Here is a 25,714-nt window from a genome sequence, read left to right as displayed (position 1 = left end):
AAACTAGAGAGGGAGTAAGGGAATTATATTGTTGTTTATTTACTTTTTATTTCTGTAAGGTAAGTGTAGACTTGGTGGCAATAGTTAGAGGCATTTTTTTTTTGTATTTTCTTTGGGATTTTCATCCACTCCTGAAGACTTAATACTTCCTTGTTTGTGTTACATCAAATAAATTGTTGTATCACAGTTATGTTGTTTACTTTTTTTTTCCTTTAATGTTGCTTTCCCCTATCCTAGACTGGGTGGAACGTAACACGTTCAGTCAACGGTCCGTGGGCGTGACGTCTGAGGCTGCGACTTATGGAAAGGTGAGTCAGCTCATGTTTGGCATATTTTTTAAATGCTCAATTATTATACATAAATAGATCATATAATAATTAGATTAAATATGGAAGCCATGCAGCTACAGTACATTGGATGTGATGTTATTTTAATCCAATTGTAGGATTGGCTTGGATTGTTCGAAATCAACAGTCTGGCATCACTTATCTTTGATGGCATGCTTTAGTCAATTAGCATTTTTATGTTTTATTTCTTTTTAATTAGGACTCATTCATGAAATATGAGCAAAACATTTTTTGTTTAAATCGTTTGTAAAGCTAAATTTTCAGATTCATGGAAGTGTTCGTATTTTCTAAACATTTGCTTTACATATGCTCCCTACCACTTTTTTTCATGAATGAGGGGAATTTGCTGATATATGTTTTAATGCTATTTTGAATGCGTGTACAGGCACTGTTATAATCTATATATTTTAGATTATTTAAGATTAAATGTTTGATCCCCATGTTTTTCAAAACAATGTTGGCCACTACCTTTTTCTGTTTCACTCAAAAATCCCACACACATCACACATAAGCTATCAATCAAACTTCATTCAACTCTTATCTTGCACCAGATTAGTAACCTCTGAATTTATTTGATTTTTTAACTTAAGCCCTTGTACATTTTGTTATATGCATGTTCTGCCATAATTGTTCTATTCATTTTGTCTAATTTCTACACAATAATTAACAACCATTGTTTGTCTGTTAGTTGTACATAGAGCATAAGATAATGGTCCAAATTATTAACTGTGAATGTCACATACCCCAGATTTCCATCAGATTCTAACTGTGTTCGCAGAAGACAGCCAGGAATCTCCATTTGGATGTATTTTACAGCTCATGTTCAACTTTTACGAGTGTGTCTTTCCACTGGACACAAATCTCTAAAACCCAAACTACAGTCACTAAAAATCTGCTGATGATTAAAGTCAAGGCTTGTTTGAGATTTAGAAAACTCAAAAATGTTCATTCTGTCATTTTGTCATTTTTTGCATGGATTTTGCAACAATACAAGCTGGTCAAGTGAATTTGTTCTATTAAAACCAGAACTCTGCTTGGTTTTAAAGCAACTTTTATGTGAGCTGAATCACTACAGTACTGGCAATGGGCTTTTTTTTTCTGGCCACAAAATTTAGTCCAAACATTTTTTGGCCTAGTTGTACAACACCAAAATGTTGGTTACATCATTGTTGGAGAAAGTAGTGACAACTTTATTTCGTTCACACAAGACTGACTTTCAGGATCGCACCATTGAATAAATGACACGTTTTTCCTTTTGCTTTGTTCAGAATGTTTTAGAAAATGACTATATACCCTCTTTCATACCGTGAGGACAGTAAAAACTCTACAGAGCTCCATCATAAGGCTCAGCTGAGAAGAAAACCCCACCAAATTGACCCCGTCTAGAGCCCTCAGGGAGTTCCACAGCATGTGATAGCCATCTTTATCGTCTGTACAAACACATCTGTCTAAACACTGTTAGGTCAACCACACAGTGGGTAGTAAATGCAGCGAGTCTGTACAGGTCTGTTTCACTTGGTATGTCCGATTATGATACACTCCATATGAGTAAAGGATCCAAATGGGAACCATGGAAGATTTTGGGTTTGCAAAGAACTTCTCAGTCAACTGTTCTCAAAAGAACCACCTATTTATGAAGCACATCTTAAAGGGTTAGTTCACCCAAAGTGAAAATTAGCCCATAAATTACTCACCCTCAAGTCATCTTAGGTGTATATGACTTTCTTCTTTCAGATGAATCCAGTCGGAGTTATAATAAAAAATTGTGTTTGATCTTTGCAGCATGGGACTGAGCGGGTGTTGCATGCAACAGTCCAAAAGCAGTTAAATAAAAAGCACACATCAATAAAAAAAAAAAAAGTGTCTCACATGGCTCCGGGGGGTGAATAAAGGCCTTTTGTAGCGAATATATTTTTTTATATAACCCTGACTGGTTTTGGGTAGGGTATCTTGAGGGTTAGTAACTAACACTTTAATAATCTGAAGAACCTTTTTCCACTATAAAAAACCTTGTGTTCAATGGATGGATTTACTTTGGAAAAAAAAGATTCCTGAGGGGAATTTTCACAACAGTGCCATAGAAGAACCATTTTTTGCTTCCCAAAATAACTTTTTTTTTTAATGTCAAACCATTTTAAAATTTAAAGAACCATTTTTCCACTCCAAACATCCTTATGTGCAATGGAAAGATTCAATGGATGTTAATTTAGAAGTTAGAAACCAAATGAATCTAAAATTCAGTGTTCAAACTCCTGTTACAGCTATATGCATATAATTTGGTCACGCTCCACTCAGCGTGTTGATGGGGTTCAGGGTCGCTTAGATAACATCAGCACTTACATAATTGTGTCTGGCCTGTGTTGTCCTACAGACAGCTTGTGGCCCCTGAGGCGAGGTGATTCCTGCCCTGCCACTTACGCAAAAATGCTAGCTACATTTCAGTTGCGAACAAAACAATTAGCATCTGTTTTCACACTTCTAGACCTTTTTTTTGGCCAAGGAACCCATTATTTTTTAGGTTTTACTGCAGCGAGCTCTCAGTTATTAGAAGAAAAAAAAAAAGGCTATTTGTGGGAAACGGGACGCTTATGCAACACTAGATTGTTAATGTGATTCTGTCAGATGGATCTGAAATTCACACACTCTCGTTGCTGTGTGGGGGTCTTTCCATCACTCTGAGCGTTATGGGGCTTGAGAACTGTGCTGAGATTCTGTGGCGTAATTGGGTAGCCCACACCATCATTACTGTAGTCTCAACCTCAGAAGGCACATTCACTGTCAATGCTCTGGCCGCTTGCTTACAAAAATGGCTGAAATCACCAGTTCAAATCTGACTGGCTGATTAGGGTTCATCATGAATTCTGAACAATATTACTATATTATCCTGGGAAATGCACGAGGTGTGCATGTGATACTGCCAGTCTGCAGTTGTCAGACATGGTCTGAACCCAAAGGAGTGATCAAAGAGCTGAGAGGAAGTCCACTTTGAGCGGCTGACAAAGTATATTTGACAGACTAACGGGCAGATGAGTGTTCAGCAAACCATCTCAATATGTAAGTATCGCTCTATGCCAGAACAGATGGTGCTCAGGAATCCCTTTAAAATTATGATACCCCCTCAGGATCACTGGAGTGACTGACAAGCCTTAAGAATATGAATACATTCATGCCTGTGTTTGCAAGGGTTTTTCATTTGTGCACTTTTGAATGGAGACGAATCTCTCTGTTGTTACATAGAAGTTAATACAAACCTAATACTAATAATTACAAATCGTGATATGAATCATATTTCATTATATAAATCATGCTTCATTATGACTCATAAGTAAGAAATAATAAACTGGAGCCATAATTCCAAAAGTGTATCGGCCTGTACTGTATAACACTGTAAAAAAATGTAATTAAATAATAAATAAAAAAATCCTTAATTTTAATGAAAAATAAATACACTTAGTAAATACTTCGTATTTGGTTGACTATAAATTACAGTACAGTAAAAATAGAAACTATATTGTAAGGTACAAAGTAGATTTGAGTAGTTCAGGTATGTTGGTATTAGGGATGTCAAATTTCGATTATTTCCATGATCGATCGTCGTTTAAATTAACGATCAATTAATCGATTAATCGTTAACCATAATGCTGCAAAATGCGTCTATTGCAGGCACGCAGTCAGCGGTATGACAGGATGTGCAAAAGCCACACACACACACAAAACGCTTTCTCACTTGAATTAAAGAGGTTTTAGTCTGAATAAAATGCTAGTAGCAGGATTATAAAATGAATAGATGCGATTATGATCATTTGATAAAATGAAGAGAGCGCGCCATACTTTTGAGGTCATTTTACTTTGTTGACAGTTTCCAATCCCGCACGGAGAACGCTGAACGCGCATCTTTAAATGGTTTTGTGGTGCTCGTTGTTGTATTTTAAAGCACAATTGCAATGTTTTCAACTGACATTATTGTATAAAATTATCCGAAATGTGGAGCGCGTGTGACTGCGCTGCACATTAAGTGAACTACATCGGCGCTGCTGCACCAAAACACAGTTGCTCACATTAATTTGATCCTGCTGGATTCTGTCCTAGAAAATGTCAGATTTTTAAAAATCCGGCATACAGCGCATTAGATCGTGACAGTGCATGCGTGCAGACGAGGATGAGCGAGCGCGGCTTTGGCTAGATTTATTTGGAGGTTATTGCTCATGTCTCATTCGGCACAAATCGAAATGTTTCCATATTCGCAATGTATTTGAATGTTAAACTATTATTTATAATGTAAACTAGGCTTGTACTTAACACGCATTCGCATATAGACGGAAAAGATGATCCTTTTCATATGAGCAAAAACGTCCTTGGCATAACAGCAGAGTGGACCGGTATACTACGGTCTATTTAAACTGAATGCTCCAGGAATGTGTCGGTCACAGCGCCTATTAATCGCTGTTTTGAATCAAAGCAATTATTTATTTAGAAATTATAAGATCTGATTATGACAAGTGTGGTATAAAAGCTTTGTTTATTAGAGGAATGATAGGTTAACTGGAAAATGTTAGATCGCGACCATGCTTTTGGACCCCATAGTCTTCATTTACGCGGCTTTGTTCTGGTTTGCCGGTTGGTCACGAATTTCCACAAATTCAGTATATTTAGGCATTGTTTCTTTTCCTAAATCTTCATAGTCTAACCCTCTAATTTCCCAGGTTTATTTTATTATCTTTCGCTTTTAATAACTGTTTTCGCATCTCTTACTGTGGTAAACATGGGAAGGGAAATTAAAGATTTCATGAATTAAGAATTCGTTCGATTTATTAATTTGTTCCCTTATTTCACTTAAATCATGGGTTATTTAGGGAACAAAATTAATGAAACATGGACAATTGCCACATTAATAATTCGTAGGAATGAATTAACAAGTTGTAGGAACGAATAGACTGTCACTGTGTCCCGCAGCCCTGCAAAGCGCACGATATAAAACAGTTATCTGATGAAATGATTAGTAACTACATTTCTATTGCATTTAATGTTGAAGAACTTTTATGTTGTTTCTATTTTAATGTGCTTTAAAGTTTAAATCACATTAAAAGCTTAATTTGTACATTGTGAATGAATGATGATGCTTTTATATATCGTCACCGTCACTCACAGCCGCTCGCACGTGTTGAGTGCGCATGAGCCGCACGCAGCCCAACATTGAATCGGTTAACCGACCATCGATAGCCTTAATCGATTGCATCTCTTATCGACAATTAATCGATCATCGATTAATCGTTGACATCCCTAGTTGGTATAATAACATAACAGTTAATGATTTCATACTTACAGAACTACAAAACTATAAGCACCTAAATGCTTCCAGTAATGCCTGAAATATTCAGTTTTTCCCACAAAGTGAACAGGATTTACAGGAAAACTATACGTAAAAAATAAAATAAAGAAATATTGATTGATTTACATTAGCTAAGGTGCATAGTTTGCTGACAGTACATGGTAAACAGGGTTTAATGGTCCATCGCTGACACAATGAAACTCTGCTGGTACACCGACGAGGAGAACATGTTATCTGATCTATTCTGGCGGTTATCTTATGTAGTGACTCAGAATCCCCTGGGTACGAGCAGATCAACGGTGATGAGGAACTCTGTGTGTAGTGACCGTAGCCAAAGCAGAAACACATACAAACCCTCAGCGGAGATACGAGGTCACTGCAATCTCACAGCTGGAGCAGATGGACTGGTGACCTTTTGCACCAATGAAAGGAGGAGATTTTTAAACAAACAGCATTTGGTTTATGTAAAACAGCCCGTCACTGCATCAAAGGGTGTTTCCAAACATTTAATACAGCAGAAGTAACTGATTAGCGCATTTATTACGCATTTATTAAGTTCTAATGAAATTCAGAGAAATAAATAAAAAAAAAATGGGTGTGACCAGTAAATAAGCCGAAATGGGCTTTTTTTCTCAACTATCTCTTAAACAGTCAGTTACTGTATGTTTATATGGTGGTATGAACCAGAGATCTGCTGTCACACCCGCATGTAACATGATTTGTATCTTACGGACATGACTGTGGCGATGGGAGGGTTTCGGTTCATCTAGCACTGAAAGTGCAACTGATCTTATACACATAGATGTCCTGTGAGGCGTGAGGCCTGCACACACCCAAACACACAGATGGAGAGGACGGGGAAACCACTGTGACCTTTTCATGCACTACCAGGCTAATTTCTTCCTTACTGTAAATCTTTTGTTTTAATTATGCAAATGAGGGCAAAATATGCCAAATGTCATGTCGAACCACTCATGTGGATCCCAAACGCCCCTTACCACACAATCTTCCTGGAGCTGGTGATTAACAACTAAAGTTGCATCAAAATTTTGAACAGTTCAAGTTCAATTAAATGAACAGCAATGTAACATATGTCAATGGGAGCAAAGACATTGAGTAGCCTCTGGCTGCGTTTACACTTAGCATTAACATGCAACCTATATCCGGATGTTGTCCACATACACTTTGAAAAGACAAGCATAAATGCACTTCTGATGAATCAGTGGGTCCCCAGGAGCAGGGTTGAAGACCTAGGGTAGGGGTGGCCAACATCGGTCCTCAAGAGTTTTGCTCCAACCTTGATAAAAACTCACCTGCCTGTAGCTTTCTAGTAACCCTTAGACCTTGATTAGCTTGTTCAGGTGTGTTTGATTAGGGTTGGGAGCTAAACTCAGCAGGAAAGTGAATCTCAAAGTCCAGATTTGAGGACACCTGGCCTACACGAACCAAACTAAGGGAGAAAATGAGCAAAGCTCTGAAGCGAACATTTCAAACGAGCCATCTGTGAAAACGCATGAAGACACACAAGTTCAGTTAAGTAAATGCTTGTTTGCAGGTGATTTTTGAGATGGAAACACTCAAGTTAGCTTACTTCTGTCCTCAAAGCATTCCAAACCATTCTAGTTGTGCTACATTCCATCCTGCAACTAGGAAAATAACCAACAGAATGTCATCTTAGTTGCCACCGTCTTTAGAATGGTGTCAAATGGTGCTTCTCAATGCAGATCAGTCTGCTCCAAGCTTTACAATTGAAATGTCCAACTTTTAGCACTGTTCCCAAGAAGAAGAAGTGGTAGAATTCAACTCAGGGTGTCCAATTCTGATAATGGAGGGCAACTGTACAGCAGAGTATAGCTCCAACCTGATTAAACTCACCTGAACCAAGGTAATAAAGTCTTCCAGCCCCGAATGTTGGAACAAGCTGGAGCTGAACTCTGCAGGACGCTGAGAAGTTTCAGAACAACTGGATGGAATGCAATGGAATAGAACAAACTGTTAGGGTCTCAAAGTGTTTTGACCATTTTTAATACTCTTAAAACTACTGGACAAGATACAATGTACTGGTCACTAGAGAGAACAGTAGTCCTTTTTTTACAGCTAAGTTGTTCTCGTCAATTCTGCAAGGTTTGTGTGACACAGGCCATGGACCAGATCCATCCGGTCCACTGCCATCATCACAGAATTCCATCTTGTGACATCACAGGGTCCCTTGTTTCCCCTTCCTCCATGAAAAGAGCCATCACAAAGACAGCTCCATATAATCATATGGGGTGACCTACAAACATCCAATGACAAAAGACAAAATCAAGAAAGCCTGTTGTGTCAGCTTTTTAACCTAGAAGACCATCTGTCAAAAAGAAAAATAGCACTTCCTGTCAACTTAATCAAGGATAGGAAGAGGAAACGGAATGCTTTCCTGTCTCTGCAGTGGACTGCATCTCTGTCACTCGAACACATACTCACAACATAAACACAAAAAGGTTTATAGCACTTTTAGGAAGCACCTAGCTAAAAGCAAATCACTGCTAACTTATGCATATGCACACCCCAGCAGTGAGACAATAGTTCAGCTGTTTTCACAAAACAGTAGCTATATAATAGTTGCTTTAATACCTTTTCCCTTTATGTAGAGGTATAGCATAACAAAACGCTAAACTGCTAGCCTTTTTAAAATGTCCTCTTTTGCTCATCTAAACATTGGGGAATTAGATTTATTTTACAGTACGAAATTAATGTTATTTAGTATTTTAATGTCACTAACTGACGACTAGCTTGACTGCACTAAATTAGGAGCAACTGTTAGCTTTTAGAAATAGTTACCTTGTATCTGCAGTTTCACAGTTGCTTTCCCCATCCCTGGTATCTGTTTTCATGGCCACACTTCCTCAGTGGAAACTCTGATATGAGTTTGGAGCTGTGTTTTGATAAGCCTGAGACCTGCAGGGCTTGGCTATCTCACAGTGAACCATGTGCGTCAAACCATCAGGAAAATGCTGTGACATGAAAGCAGAGTATATGTAAGGATTTGTTTTGCAATACTTTGTGAGGCAATACTTCACTACCAATACAGCATAAATTAAGTTAATTTTAATTAACTTAAATTAATTTTTATGTTTAAAGCTGTAACAGCTAGCAACTATAATTAGCGTCTTACCAAACACCATACAATTTATACTTCTGCATTGGACCTATGCCGCAGCCTTTATGCCGTAGGCTATGCATCAGTTTTTTATTTATACTTCTGCGCCGTTGTCCGCGTCTACGTGCAGTACACATGCAAACCGCTAGTCAGCAGTGTCCATGGGCATATTTTTGGTGTAACCTGCAGTACCTCGACAAAAGCCGAAGAAGAAGAAGCTCGTCAGAGAATCATTATGGCCGTGACAGTGGCAAATAAATATCAAATCATTATTTAAAACTTCAAAAGGAGACGATAACGGAACAGGAGAAGATGGCAGTCTCTCAGTCTTGGACTTGTCTCATGGCAGATCATCATTGTTTGTCACGGCCAACTACTGATGTAGTATAATAAATGATAAGACACTTGTTATTTGCTTATTTTATTTTATATTAGAAGGTGCAACATTAAAATATATTATAGTGCACATAAACACACACAAAACTCAAGTACATACGGAGGTAGGGAGGGGTTCTAGTGGACCAATCACAGCGCTTGCCGTCAGTGTAGAATCGATACGCTGTTCGATTTTTGGAGAGGTGCACATCAGGCTACAGTGTAAGGGCTACGGCCAAGGTCCGACGCAGAAAAATAAATCAGCCTTTAAACTCAAAGACGCAACAGGACTGTCCTAAAGGCAACCACAAGACCTTGATCTGAACAATGGAATTCGAGCCAAGCTTCCAAAAAGCTTCATTTTTAGTACAGGAGTTAAAAAGGTTTACGCACTTAAGGCAAACAACAGTAGGAGACTCCTGACACAAAGAAATCAGCTTTACTCAGGGAGGGGGTCAAATGTGTGCTTGCTGTCAAAATACCAATGCTAAACTAGCACGGCAACCCGTGAAGGTTTGATAGATGTCAGTTGGTTTCAAGAACTGAGTGTCACATAGAGATTGTGGCTCGACACCAAAAGCCTTTGGGGTTTGTTGGCCAGCTTTAACAGTCTTGAGCGAGAGTGAAACTAGTTATTTTTCCTGTGATAACGCATAAACATGACGCTGGTGTTGCATTTTACAGAAAACTATGACTGCAAAATAAAAGCAGGGAAAACACAAGGAACATCTACTACTATAAACGTCAATAAAATACAATCTCAGGCAGACAGATCCTGCTGTGCCATGTACTTTCATGGTCATTTTTATGAGTAAACCACTGCCTCGTCCTTGAATAAATTGCTACATCCTGGAAATGGCCTGTAAGTAGCAAAGAGCTGGTGGAAAAGAGTGTACATTTAGACCTCAAGTTATTATGCAAGAATGCTGTCCTCCATTTGCTTTTTAAATCTTTCAGTGTTATGTCCAGTTTAGCAACACCAGCAAAATTAGGACAACATAACGCAAGTGTTAACCACAGATAAACCGCAGCCCTGCCCTGTAAACAGTGCTACAAGAACAAACTGCAATATCATTAGACTTGCACTAGCCTCACCCATATTCCATCTTATGGGTCAACAACATGATAGCCTTTTTTTTTTTTTTGTCAACATATTAAAATGATGCATATAATTAAGGGGATGCACCTTTTATATGTATATAACTTATAGATTTCCATAGTCAATTGACAAAAAAGAAAAAAAATGTGGTGCAACTCAATACTAAGGGCTCATTATATTTGTGTATATATATAGATCTTGCCATATCTGTGAGAGACTGACAGACAGCAACATATCAAAAATATGTCATACATTTTACCATATCAGACACACAAACCTGCATCAACCATTACCACGTGACCACAGGCCAAATTCTGCTGTTACTCTACTGTTAATTTGATCTGTTAGACAAGATGCAATGAGATAGATAAAAATAGCCACACTTCTTATCCAAAAACTTTCACAGACAGCTTGGAACCAAAGGACTGTGGTCAAATGTCAGCGTTTGTTTGTTAAGTTTGTTGAGTGCAGATTGTAGGCTACATGTCACTCGATGGCAACACAAAGCTGGTTGTGTTTATCAGATATCTGATTCTGAACAGTGCAGCTAGTGTCTGTGAGGAATGTGATCCCTGATGTACACAGTGAAGCTCCAGTAATAGAAGGGAATTGCATGCATTTGGAACGAGCTTGGACGTCCATCCATAATTTGGCAGTCCCATCACCTTCAAAAGGCTTTAGCACTCTTATTACAGCCCACAGTAGTAAACTCGATCCTATCTGTCATTAACAAATACCTAAATACCCACTGTAACAGTACAATCATCATCAGAGTGAAGAGAATGAGCTTGTGAACTGCCATTCCTAGCTCAGATTCCCATCAACCAATAGGAATGTTAACCTAGGACAGATTAGTTGTCCTCCTAAGTCCTTCGATATACCTACGTAGAGTGACTCAAAAGTGAAATCCATGTGGCCACCAAAACCATCCACAACAATGAGGTCAACCCTGCCTAACTCTTTAACTCCTAGCTAAGAACTAGCTCTAGTTACTGTAACCAAAGAGGTCTAACTAATTAACTAACTAAGGAGGCCTCCTAGTGGCAAGATAAAAAATCTCTGTGAATAATGCCCCTGGTGTTTGTAATATTAAGCGACTGATGTAATGAATCTGGACCATCAAGAGTCAACTCCAAGGATTTGAATCAGAACTCTATGGAACAGACTCTCCCAATGTTCCAGAATTGAAGTTATTTAATGAATTTTGGCATCAATTTCCCCTCAATGGAAAAGTCCCCATAATGCCAGTGACATACTGAGTTCATCACCAGTACATAAGCAAAAATAAATGGTAATATAATTACATTTTCATGGCAACAAAAATATTTTCAATTTTAAAAAGGCTCAAAATAAAGTTGTGTTATACTTTCTCAGTTCACTCACTATGTGGCAAAAAGTAACTTTGGAGTATGTTTGTGAGTATAGAGCCGTGATTCAATCACTTGACAAAATGAACTATGGGTAGGGTGTCAGCTCAGGCAGATGAGTAGTTATATTTAGATTATTATTTTTTCTTTTTCTTTTTTCTTTTTTTTTTCGCAATCTGTGTGATAGAGCACATTTCCTTTGTGGGCAGGATGCCACACACCACCCTCAGAGTCACGTTCAGAGTCACACACACACAATCTTATTAAACAAGACATTCGTAGCAGCATACTGATCAGATATTATGATGTTTTTTTTTCTTTTTTAACGAAAAATGCCTTACTGGACCATTTCTATTTTCTTTGCATACACACCATGGAAAAAAACAGCAATAAATGCTGTTTTGCAGTAAGTGCTATAAAACCAACACACTTACAACTGCATTGATTCACAGACATACATAAACCCACACTATATATGCACGTGTATAACTTCAGGGTAGACCCGCACCTGAAGATGTGCTCTCTAGTACATTCTTGGGAAAGCTGAGCTGTTTTGGCCGGAGGGAGGGTTGTACAGCTGCCAGCATGTATATATCTTCATTAGCACACATGCACTCAGGTTTGTGTACTCAACCGTGAGAGAAGACAAAAAAGCTGAAACAATAACTTAAGTGCAAGAGTTCCAGATGATTCAATGACAAATTGAGCCAAGATTTGGATTAGATTGGTGATGCACACCTTAAATTATGTTGTCAAAAGAAGTTAGGCTTTAAGGAGGATGTCTTCAGAAAAGAGTTTGAATAAACACTGTACATATTAATCTAACCCCAAACCACATTGGGCTGTAAACCAACCTCACCCATGAGAGTTCAAGACCACTTCCCCTAAACTGACTGCAATTTAAAAACTCAAGTTTTGCTGAGCGTGTGATTTAAACCTTACAGAGAAGCACAGTGTTAGGAATCTGACATGTTAAATTAAACAAACACTTACAATCTATCAGTGAAGAAAAGAATGGCTGGTTGTCTTTGTTTTCATGGCAGTGGGATTCACAAAAGTGGAATGTTTTAATCTCGGACAAACTGACCCCCTGGGGATTTTATGAATACTGAGTGTTACTTTTAAACCACAACTAAGGCCTGTGGTCCACTGGAAGCAATGTAAAACAATTGTACGGAGCTACATTGAGTCTCGACACGTTTATGTTTGTCTCTATTAAAGAAACAGATCACAATGTGACTTCAGAATGTGGAATGTTTGACAGGGTCAGGGCGACCATAATATAACCAGCTCAAATAATGAATGTTCTTCACATTCTACTATTTTGTTTTTTTAAGTTTTTGAAATAAGTTTCTCATGCTTACCAAGGCTGCATTTATTTGATCAAATATACACCAACACATAAAAACCCAGCCATCAAATGTTAGACAGTGTTCTAGGTTAATAAAGGTTGATAATTAGCAACTCTGTTTTTTTTCTTCAGAATTTAGCAGTAATAATTACTTGTCGTCCTGTTTTTTTTATATATATATAATCGACTATGCATTCTGTAAATTTTTCAATTAGGTATGTTTCGCCATGCCGCGAAGTAAAATAGATCGAGTGTCTTCAGCTAACACTGTGTTTCCTGAAGATATCTCCCATGGGTAACATGTGAAGTGTGAAAAGTAAAGGCCCTAGTACTGAGCCTTGAGGTACTCCATACTGCACTTGTGATCAATATGATACCTTTCATTCACTGATAGGAGCAGTTTTTGTTGTTTACCATTTAGCCTAAAAGTGAATCCCTGTGTTAACAAACTTTCAAGACTTCAAAGCATTCAAGTTTATAACTGATCAACCTCTAAAAACAAATTAATAGTTGTCTTTGTAAAGAAATATGTAACTTTGGAGCTGCTGCTGTGACGCTGTACAAATGCTTCCAGTGTGAATACTCTCACGCATCTGCAGCTGCATTGATGCTGTAGTTACGCTCATTCCCTGCTCATGCACCACTCACACTTGCAGTGTGAAACTGGCGTAAGAAAGCTTGGATGCACGGCATACAGCCTGATGTCAAATGAAATAAATAAATTACACAAAGTTTAAATCAAGTAAAAAACAGCAAACAATGTGGAACCAATTAAATAAGAAACAAATGTTTATAAAAACTTCCAAAATCACCTTAGATAAATGGCAAAAGTCAACAGGCTTTTCACGTTCTCACTCTTCTTGTCAGTCAGCTTGACTCTCTGAATAAATTAAATCTGATCTGTGATGCGACTATCGTTCGTCACGCTGCATTGTGCAGCCGCATGTGACATGCCCTGTGTTGCGGCTTAAACACCAGTTTCACCATCAGCAAGCCTACTAGATATTTGGGGTCAAGTTGTGTTTTTTTAATGAGAGGCTTAATAATAGTCAGTTTGAAGGTTTTGGGTACATATCCTAATGATAATGAAGAATCAATAATAGTCAGAAGAGGATCTATGACTTCTGGAAGCATCTCTTTTAGGAGCATAGATGGAATGGGGTCTTACATAAATGTTGTTGGTTTAGAATGATGATTTAAAAAGTTTATACAAATCTTGTCCAATGAGTGGAACTGTTCCTCAGGGGGTCTATAGTGCACTGTCTCATGTGATACTGTAGCTGACGGCTACATGGTTACAATTTAATCTCTAATAGTATTGATCTTGAAATTAAAGTAGTTCATAAAGTTAATGCTGCGCTGTTGGGAAACGTTAACACCTGTTTGTGCTTTATCTTTTATAAATTTTAATTTAGACACTTTTTTTAATAAATAACTGGGGATATATTTGTTTTCTTCTAAAAGAGACAAAAAGTAATCAGATCTAGCAGTTTTCAATGCATTTCTGTAGGATAGGGTACTCTCCAACCATGCAACACAAAATACCTGTACCTCTAGTTTTGTTTTCCTCCAGTTGCACTCCATTTTCTGGGCTGCTCTCTTTAGGGTGCAAGTGTGCTCATTATATCATGGTGTCAAACTGTTTTCCATAATCTTCCTAAAGGAGCAACCGTATGTAAAATGCTAGAAAACAGAGAGTCCAAAGCTTGTTACATATACTGAAGAATTTGGATAAATCAGGAAGATTACTTACAAAGAAGTGTTTTACTTGTAACAAAGAGTAGAATTTACAGCTATATGAAGTTTACACAAGACTAGATAGTGAGCTGTGATATTATTGCTTGGCTGCATAATTTCTACACCATCAACATCAATTCCATGCAACAGTTTTAAATCTAGAGTATGATTTCGACAATGAGTAGGACCTGACACGTGTTGTCTAACCCCTAGAGTTCAGAATGTCTAGAAATGCTAATCCCAATGCATTTTAACAGTAACAGATAAAACATAAATATTATAATAATCAATTTGACAAGGTGACAAGGTGAAAATGACACCAATATTTTAAACTTATCATGAAATTTTTTTTTTTTTTCAATTTTCACACACACACACACACACCCACACACACACACAATAATTAATTACAATATAATGATACGTAATATAATTACGTCATGTTTTAGTTCACAGGGTCCTGATGTAATATTTTAGTCCACATTTTGAAGCAGAAAGCAAGCCAGACGTGACATCTGGAAGTGATTGTGCTGCTTTCAGCAGATGTGAAATGACAGTGATTGGTTTCATTAAACTCCTGACCTGGAACATTTTTACTAATGTGTTCCCAACAAAGACACACACCCCATGGGTCAAGCCTCACCCTAAACAACAGCGAACAACATTATTACCCACACAAACCACATTTGAGCTATTTGCACTGGCAACTGACAAACCACAGCTTCATCCATCCTATTACCTCCAGCAAAGTCCAACAGTTACAAAACATTGAAAACTGGCCACGGGAAAAACTCTTGTTTGGAAGCGCATACAATTTAAATTTTAATCACCGTTGCATATATTTTATTCAGTACGATTTGAATCTCTTGCATAAGATGTCTGGCCTCTCAGACCCACCAAGCACAAAACTGGCTGGGACATCAAACGTTTTTGTCTCTAACTCATTTGAGTCAGCTCTTGGCAGTTCGCTCTGTTTTTGTCTCTCTCTCATGGTCAGGGTATGACCTCGTAACCATGGTGAAAAGGCTGCTAATATCAATGCAAATGGATTCTCTGCTCACAGGAATGCAGCTGGACCAGAGCAACACAGACTGACACTCCAGAGAAGGAATCATCATTCCCTCAAAAAAACTAAAAGTATAAAACCTGACAAGAAAGAACAGTTTATATGACATCTATAATTGAAATTTAGGTGAAATTTCTGAGAAAAACCATGGCAAACATGTAGCACAATCTTCTTCTTGTTAATCTAAAGAGCTTTTCTTAATCACTGCTACACTAATAGGCTAGGCTGTTAGCTTGCTAACTTATGCTTGCTAAAATGGGAAATGCTAAGTTCATAGAATCACACTGTGTATTCTTGCTGGTTTTTGCATGATTTTCTCCAAAATCATGCTTAGCACAGCTGTAAATTAAACATTAAATACATTCTGATTGGTTGCAAAGTTTTTGCTTCTCTCTTTGCCCTCAGCAAGGACAGAAACATAACTTGACTGAGGAAACTTGTAACATATTTCTCGGAACAAAAGGACTTTAACTGTGTAAGAGGACATGGAAAAAAGATTTCTTAGGCAAGACATAAGCCCATTCAAAGTCTGTGAAAGGGTTCCTCAGTGTCACATCCCAAGCGTCTCATGGGGTCTGTCCTCCTCTCACTTCCTGCAGTGGGACAGAGTTGTGTTACAGGCTGTGAGAACCATCTCTATGGGGCATGTTTCCACCCACACATGTTTAAAGAGATTATTCTGACCCTTATCCCACAGACACAGCATTCCCGACAATGATGGTATCTCATGCCACACCAGCACATCCAATTATACTACAAAACTTATTCTTGCACATTTATCTTGCTCATCTATAATCAAATAACCCAAGAGACCAATCTGTGGATATGTCTAAAACCAAATTATGCTGCTGTGCACCCGTTTTGTGGGTTTATAAATCTTGAGTTTGACTGGTAGATGACAGGAATCTTGTATGTCAATGCAGATGTTCTTTTCCAATGGACTTCAGGTTTTAAATCTCTCATTTAAGGGGTCGTCCAATGATAATAAGAAAAGTTTATCTCTTAAAAGGCCTTTCTTGGGTCAAAAACATCAAGAGACATTTCTTAAGGACAGTTCCATATGTCGACAAAAAAAAAGTTTGTAGTTAAAGACGCACTTGCAATAGCGTTTGTAGTGCTTTACGTCTACAACATTCAAAAACTTCACAAAAATGGCATTGTTTTTGTTCAGTATGGTAAGAACAAATAAAAATGAAATGTCCACTTTCGCAAACACTTTTTCGCCATACCGATTATACATTTTTTCATTTTTACTGAATCAATTTACAGTGGCAATTTAATTATCATGATACACTTTAGCCAGTTTTACTCAAAACCACTAGTCAGTTGTTATATCTGAAAAAATGTGTAGTTAGTAAAAGGCCTAATTTAGACCAGTCAGAAACAAACCTGAAATTGGACTCATATGGAGCGGCAAGACCAAAGAAAGTGAGAGTAAGTTGCACAATAAAAACACCACCACCAGCACTCACACACGCTCCACACATCCTCAAAACAAAATGGAAAGTTTCCATGGCAGAACGGAGTCAGCATGTGGAGCTCATATGTTTCTGATAAGCGTTAATGAGGAACTGTGAGGTAATGATGAAGTCATGCTTGTCCGCTGGACAGGTTCAAATAAAAGATTGGTGCTTTCCAAATGGTTTCATACTTACTTGAGTGCTGACACACACTGTTAGGACAAGCACACACACACAGACACACACACACACACACACATAAATACTATATAGACTATAGTTTGCAGAGCTTCTAGGACGAGAAGATAAACGTTACATTTGTTTATCTTTACACATGGCTGCATAGCAGATACTCGAAATGCATTTCAATACATATCTAACTTCAGAAAGCATTCTCAGCCAGATGGAGCAAAGCCAAAGAAAGAAAAACAGAAAGAAATTTCCTCTTCTCTGATCATCCACAATATTCATGCACTCTCTATGAAAAATATGTGAGAAAAGCGGAACAAAAACAGCATATTCTGTTTTGGTATGTTTTGACGCTGGGATGCTGGTTTATGCTGGTCCTCTGCTGGTTTATTCTAGTCATTTGGTTGGTTTATGCTGGTCCTTTTGCTGGTTTATGCTGGTCCTTTGCTGGTTAATGCTGGTCCTGTGCTTTTTATGCTGGTCCTCTTACTGGTCCTTTTGTTGGTTTATGCTGGTTCTTTGCTGGTTAATGCTGGTCCTTTTTCTGGTTTATGCTGGTCCTTTGCTGGTTTATCCTGGTCCTTTTGTTGGTTTATGCTGGCCTTTGATGGTTAATGCAGGTCCTTTGCTTTTTATATGCTGGTCCTTTTGCTGGTTTATGCTGGTCCTTTTGTTGGTTTATGCTGGTCTTTTGCTGGTTAATGGTGGTCCTTTGCTGGTTAATGCTGGTCCTTTTGCTGGTTTATGCTGGTCCTTTTATGGTTTATGCTGGTCCTTTTGTTGGTTTATGCTGGTCCTTTTGCTGATTTATGCTGGTCCTTTGCTGGTTAATGCTGGTCCTTTGCTGGTTAATGCTGGTCCTTTTGCTGGTTTATGCTGGTCCTTTTGCTGGTTTATGCTGATCCTTTTGTTGGTTTATGCTGGCCCTTTGCTGGTTAATGCTGGTCCTTTGCTTTTTATATACTGGTCCTTTTGCTGGTTTATGCTGGTCCTTTGCTGGTTAATGGTGATCCTTTGCTGGTTATTGCTGGTCCTTTTGCTGGTTTATGCTGGTCCTTTTGTTGGTTCATGCTGCTCCTTTTGTTGGTTTATGCTGCTCCTTTTGTTGGTTTATGCTGGTCCTTTTGTTAGTTTATGCTGGTCCTTTTGTTGGTTTATGCTGATCCTTTGCTGGTTTATGCTGGTCCTTTTGTTGGTTTATGTTGGTCCTTTGCTGGTTATGCTGGTCCTTTTGTTGGTTTATACTGGTCCTTTTGCTGGTTTATGCTGGTCCTTTTGTTGGTTTATGCTGGTCCTTTTGCTGGTTTATGCTGGTCCTTTTGTTGGTTTATGCTGGTCCTTTTGCTGGTTTATGCTGGTCCTTTTGTTGGTTTTTGCTGGGTTTTTTTTGTTTGTTTATGCTGGTCCTTTGCTGGTTTATGCTGGTCCTTTTGTTGGTTTATGCTGGTCCTTTGCTGGTCCTTTTGCTGGTTTATGCTGGTCCTTTTGTTGGTTTATGCTGGTCCTTTTGTTGGTTTATACTGGTCCTTTTGTTGGTTTATATTGGTCCTTTTGCTGGTTTATGCTGGTTCTTTTGCTGGCTTATACTGGTCCTTTTGTTGGTTTATGCTGGTCCTTTTGTTGGTTTATGCTGGTCCTTTGCTGGTTCATTTTGTTGGTTTATGCTGATCCTTTGCTGGTTTATGCTGGTCCCTTGTTGGTTTATGCTGGACCTTTGCTGGTTTATGCTTGTCCTTTTGTTGGTTTATGCTGATCCTTTGCTGGTTTATGCTGGTCCTTTGTTGGTTTATAGTGGTCCTTTGCTGGTTTATGCTGGTCATTTGCTGGTTTATGTTGTTCTTTTTGCTGGTTTATGCTGGTCATTTGCTGGCAAAAGACCAGTATAAACCAGCATCCTAGCGTCAAAACATACCTAATCAGCATATGCTGTTTTTTCAGCAGGGAAACCCGCAGAGCAAGGCAAAATTATAAAAATGACTTGAGAATTCAAAATCTATAAAGATAAAAATATGTGACATTGATTAAAAATTGTCAATATTAGCAGAAAACTGTGTATTTACACAATGAACACATTGACTGCGCAATCCATAATGTACAATCCACGTAAATATGACTTTCACGAACTGACTATGTTCACAAAACAGCATTGAAAGCCCTATTCGGATGATAATTGTTTCTCCTGGGGAGGTCTGTAAAAAATTTCCATAGCTTCTCAGTGGTTAAACACATGCTTTTGGATTAAGATACATTTACGGTGGATGTCTGAGTTTCTAATCCAACCAACCCAGAACTGCGTGTCTTACGTAGTCAGTCACATGACTACTAGTCGACCAAAATTTTTTTGTTGTTGTAGGCAGCCTACAAATGAAAAATAATATAGCCCTAAAAGAAAAACACAGACATCCTGGATTTGGGCATCATTAAAACTACCAACTACCCCCTGTTAATGGTGAAAATCCCACTGAAAAACAATTACAGTCCAAAGAGGACTCTGGTAGTCACTGGTGAGACTAGCAGTTGGAACTAGGGCTGAACCGATTCCTCGAGTAACTCAATTACAAAAAATGATTGAGGCAAATTCCTTTTAAATCTCACGTCATTTTCTTTCGCAATAATTTTTTTTTTTGTGACACAACGCGTCACCCACAAAGCTGAAGGAGACACAAGCCCTGCATCAGAAATCGCATACTGCATGGAGTCAGCAGTGTTTTGATTTGAGGGCGCGGGCAAACGTAAAGAGAAAGTCGTGGTGTGTGTCTATTGCAAGATAGAGCTGGCATACCACAACTAGGGCCCTATGATTTCTGTGATGCAGAAAACGCGGAGGGAATCCAGTCATAAAAACGGAATTTACAGTTTAACACGGAATGGCACGAAATTTGCCAAATTTTGAATGAATTAATAAAAAATAGGTCATTGCACTTACATCAAATCACGATATGGACTAATATCTGTAAATATTAAGCCGGAACAGTCTATTTAAATATGAATCCTGCATGTTCTGTGTGTCTCTGTTAATGAATGTCTTCTTTTATTACAGACACTGAAGTGCGTGTGAAACTCGTGGTGATTGCAGTGTCTGCTGTCTCACTAAATAAAGACATGAACACATGAACAACATCTCCAGAACTGCTCTGACAGTCACTTCATGAGCATTTGACCGTTTGATTTGAGTAAAACTAGCATCACATCACATACACAGAGCAGTCAAAATAAAAGTCCTGTTTAAGACAAGTATTTGGCAGAGATGTATTACTATTTTTCAGCAGAATGTACATAGCCTACTACTAAAAAAAAAATCAAACATTATTTTTTTTAAGGTTTAATCACACAAAATTTCTTACATGTTTTATTTTTAATAGTAAATCCCCTTTGTTTACCAAAAAGTTAAGTTGGCTTAATTTTCAATAATTAAAAGATAAATTAAATTAATGTTTTATGTGTTTAATGTGCATCTCAGAAAATGTTTTATTTAAAACCCCAACCGAATGGCACTTAAATGCACTTAATTCATCTTTCAACTTTATTGTCATTGTTCACAGTACAAGTACAGACAGAGAAACAATGGGTAATAATTAAATGTTTTATTTTTTTATGTATGCATTGCATTCTAAACATTTAAAAAATATTTTTTTCTAAAAAAGGGAACTTAGTTGTTAATTGTAAGAGACCCATGAGTCTTATTTATTCTTGCATAATTAATATTGCACTTTAATTAAGCAAAAACTAATTTTATCCTATTACTCAATTAATCGATGGAATTTTTGGTAGAATACTCGATTACTAAAATATTGGATAGCTACAGCCCTAGTTGGAACAAGACTCAATTAGATATTGTATTGTTCAAAGCCCAACAAATTTGTCCCTGGCTAAACTGATAGTCAGTTTCAGTTACATTCGAATTGAATTGAACTGGGAATCATTACATGTGTCACATGAGTACATATGTCAACAGAGTTTTGTTGCATAAAATCATCTCATATGAAGCACAGACTTGAATATTTGATTACATCCTTACTAAACACTACATTTCTTGGCATAATAATCTCAAAACATGCCTATAATTGCCAAAAATTATTAGTAGGTAGGTGGCTTACTAGGTTTAAAAACAGATACAAACACTCAAAACAATTTTTTTTTTAATAAATAAATAAAATGAACATTCTAAAGATTGAACATTTTCATGAGTAGCCTGAATTTGAACAGAGAGCAAGTTCAGGCTTAAATTACATTAAAAGCTCATAAGAGGCTTTAATGCACATACACGCCTTGCCCTGCAGACAAAATAATCTTTGATTTTACATCTCAAGTACAATCTTGATTTAATTATGATCATTTATGAATCAGGATGTCTAATTAGAGGTTGCAAGAATCATCAAAATGCAAGGACAGCTTGCAATACATGCATATTTGACTTTTGACTATGCATCAGAAGGTCTTAATCTAGTTCTTTCATGCATTAAAATACATTAAATCATATATTTAATTACATTTTTTTTAATAATCAAAGATTATCAAATGTATTAATAATTGTATATAAATACTGATTACAAACACACACACACACACACATACTTTTTAATGTAATGTATAATTATCTTATTTTCAAAATATATTAAATTATATATTTATTGTATTGTTATTATTATTATTTATTTTGCTTAAAAATGAATTTATTTACAATTATATATATACTAACAATGAATGCATCGGTGTCTGTTTTACCTGACTAACACTAGCATGCCATGCATATTCACTCCTCTGATTTATCTACAGCATCAGACACACAGTTATTATTATTTATCACTTAACCGTGACAGAAGCTCTGTAACAACCGCAGGAGCTTGAGTGCAGCGCAGGGCGGGACGCACTGGAACTTCAAAGGCACCAGCAGTGCCTCCATCACTTCAAACGAGCGTCATAAACGCATCGCTGTGCTGCTGCTGAAGGCATGCATTTCGATTAAACCCAGCCACAGACAACCCTGTGCAATCTATCAAATGGCATTAAAAGCCGCTCACCTGCAAGGGGACTCTGGTACTTTCATTCAGTCCATGCGCAGGTTCAGCCCGGAGAGCACGAGCGTTTTGAACCGTAGTTCAGTAGTTGCGGTGAGGTCAGCAGCGCAGCGCAGATGACATCATAAGAGTGATTGACGTCACCCACCGAGCTCAATGGCGTCAGCTGATCCGCGTGTGATCCCGATCTGCGGCAGCACGGGGACTCGCACTATATGACAGGAAATCATCGCTGCACCTGCAATCGGAATCGGCACAAGATCTTCTTACATTTTTATTTTATTTATATTATTTATAATAAATAATGTATTTATTGACATTGTATTGAAAAATCTAAATGTCCGTTTGGTCCATGTAGCAATTATAACATTTAATTAATATTCATGTTGACCATTAACTTCAAAAACGTTATTGTGAGACAAATTCAGAGACAAATTAATTCCTCAGAGGAAATGAGGAGGCATTATGAGCCGATGCTTCTCTCTAGTGGTCGTGAATGGTATTACATCACAACAGCGTGCTTGACTATAACATGCAAAGAATGTTGTGAGTGTGAACTGTTTGGGCCATTACTGCATGAGTGTGAACCCTTAAAAGATAATTTTGGTTCGGCAACTGTAATATCCTTTGATGCATCAGAAATGTGGAGACATGGAGATAATTTACTTTATTAACTTTTTTTTTGTTGTTGTGAATCTTTATTAAATTGAAATCTTTATTAACAGGTGCAGGTCGGACAACGCATCTCGACACCGTCACAGCAGATGACCTACTAACCCCGGAACAACAATCATCAGGAGAAAAGTAACATAAGAGAACCCATGCTGCAGTCTACTGAACTTTGTCAAATGCATCCCATTTACTACATCCCCTTTCCCCAGATAACACTAGCTTCAAATAGTTATCTACATTACTCTTTACAATATATCACACGTTTTACAACTTTTGTACATTTTACCCAGTTTTAATATATATATAAATATATATAAGGGAACAACACAAAACCATAACATTTGTGCATTTACAATATAAACTGGTGACTTCGGGTGGACTCCGTCCCAGTGAGTTCCAGGACGCATTCTTGCCCTGTGGCAGGGGAACTCACTTCTAACTATTCAAAGTCTTGTAAATAACTCAGAGTCTTCTTCTGTTTCGTCGACCTCATTAACTCTAAATGACCTTTCACCACAGGAGTTTCTGATCTTAACACCTCTTGGGTCGTTCCCTCTGTCTGCTGCACATTAGTGTCTTTGGGAAATGTAACATGGAACTCTCTACTTGTGAAACAACTGCCATTATCCGACACCACAATTTCAGGTATCCCATGTTGGCTACAACTTTGTCTCAGGCATCGAATGGTTACTGTAGAGGTAGATTATTTACCGGGTACACGTCTAGCCATTTAGAGTAGGCATCCACTACGATCAAAAACATTCTCCCTAACCATGGACCAGCATAATCAATGTGGATTCTTCTCCACATACTCTTGCACTCGAGCTAAAACTGCATCTTTGTCCATTTCCTAACTTGTTCTGCTTTGACAAGGGGCACATCATTTTCTTCCAGTAGGAGCACTCTTTCTTCCTCCGCTGGAGTCTCTACTCCTGTCTCTGTTAAAGGCAGTCTGCTAAGGCCAAAATAAACTGAGACGTGTGGCATGTTTTGCAAGATTCCTTCCATGGTGCGTTGGAAGATGGCTGAGCTCGACGCTACATCAAATGGTAGCCTACAATAAGTGTACAGTCCTTTGTGCGTATTGATCCTGACAAATTTCTTTGCACCTGGTTCAAGCATGATCTCCTGATACGCATGACTCATGTCCAGCTTTGAGGAATTCTGCCCTCCAGCTAACTGTGAAAACAAATCATCCACTTTAGGAATAGGATATTGTTCAACATTGGATGCTCTGTTGACTGTGAGTTTATAATCCTCACAAACTCGAATGGAGCCATTTGGCTTCCTCACAGGTACAATGGGTGCTGCCCATTCTGAAAAATGTACTGGTTCTATAATTTTCTATTCCACCAGACTTTGAAGCTCTGCCTCCACCAGGGGTTTTACAATGAAAGGTAATTTCGAGGCTTATAGAATCGTGGCTGGGGTTCAGGGTTTACAGGAGTATTTATCCCTGCTGAAGATTGTGACACCACATCCTTCAAACTTCAAACTCCACTTCCAAGCCATTAATCCTTTAACGTTTGTGTGATAGGGACCACTTTAGGTAGGTTTTAAGATGCACTGTAAATTGTATTGATGTCACTTGCATCCTCGACATCACTCACTTCCTCCTCTATGACTAAATGTGACCTCCTGCCTTTATCTTTTTCCTTTCTCTTCACTCTTTGTCCTGTGAACGGTGCTTTTTGTGAGCTAGCCCCAGCTTGTTTCGATCTGCATGCTCGTTTATGTGTCCACGCTTCCCACATTTACGACAAAGTTCATCCACAAACCTGCATTCCTCGGGCGAATGATTTCCTTTGCATTTGTAACACTTTTTTCAGGCCTTTCTTTTCTGCCGAATACACTCTGTGCACCGACGTTTGTCCTTTCAGCATCCTTATTGCTTGCTCTGTCTCCTGTGTTTACATCCCTTGTAAATCTTTTACATTTTTGTTTGCCAACTCCATTGCCTGACAGATATTAAGTCCTTCCACAAAGTTTAAGTCCTCTTCCATCAATAGCTGTCTCTGCATCCTGTCATCATTCACTCCACACACAAGTCTGTCAAGCAATATTTGCGAGAGCGTGGCCCCATACTCACAATGTTGTGCCAATTTTTTTTCAATTCAGCCATATAGTCAGCAACAGTCTCTCGTGAATTAAACTTTAATCTTTGCATGATTTCACTTGGCTTTGGATTGTAATGGGCTTTGAGCACGTTTATCAACTCCCCATATGTTTTCTCTCCAGGAGTCATGGGACACAGCAAACTTCTCAACAAACTATAAGTGGCTGAACCTACCCCACTTAATAGCACGAATTTATTTTTGTCAGCGTCGGTAATCTCGTTTACTTGAAAGAAAAATTCCAGCATCTCACTGTATTACTCCCACAATTGTGTCTCACAGTCAAAAGGGCTCACCGTTCCAACCAGTGCTGCCATCGTTTTTAAATCCTACATTCTGAAAACATCATGTTCCACGGAAGAAAGTCAGTCATATAGGCTGGGGGTGAGGAAATGACACAATAGCAGTAAATTTTCTCAAAATTTCTAGCTCAAAATCAAAATGCTTGTTG

General features: G+C 38.1%; 1 long non-coding RNA gene across 2 annotated transcripts in view; it reads right to left on the bottom strand.

Moving 5' to 3' along the window:
• LOC127942661 (uncharacterized) overlaps positions 1 to 22,582 on the bottom strand; it is a 42,868-nt gene extending 20,286 nt beyond the window's left edge. The window contains exons 1-3 of one of the 2 annotated variants that reach the window (XR_008149370.1): positions 22,481 to 22,582; positions 8,497 to 8,669; positions 7,686 to 7,951 (exon numbers count right to left, since the gene is read on the bottom strand). This is a non-coding gene — a long non-coding RNA (uncharacterized LOC127942661). Of the gene's footprint in view, positions 1 to 7,685; positions 7,952 to 8,496; positions 8,670 to 22,480 lie in introns of those variants that run through there. The other variant, XR_008149371.1, reaches the window with a different exon arrangement.
• Positions 22,583 to 25,714: the final 3,132 nt, after the last annotated feature.

The sequence above is a fragment of the Carassius gibelio genome, chromosome A22 (genome assembly GCF_023724105.1).
Source record: "Carassius gibelio isolate Cgi1373 ecotype wild population from Czech Republic chromosome A22, carGib1.2-hapl.c, whole genome shotgun sequence".
Taxonomy (NCBI): Eukaryota; Metazoa; Chordata; class Actinopteri; order Cypriniformes; family Cyprinidae; genus Carassius; species Carassius gibelio.
Note: the sequence above shows the minus strand (reverse complement) of the source record. Positions and strands in the feature narration are given on the sequence as shown.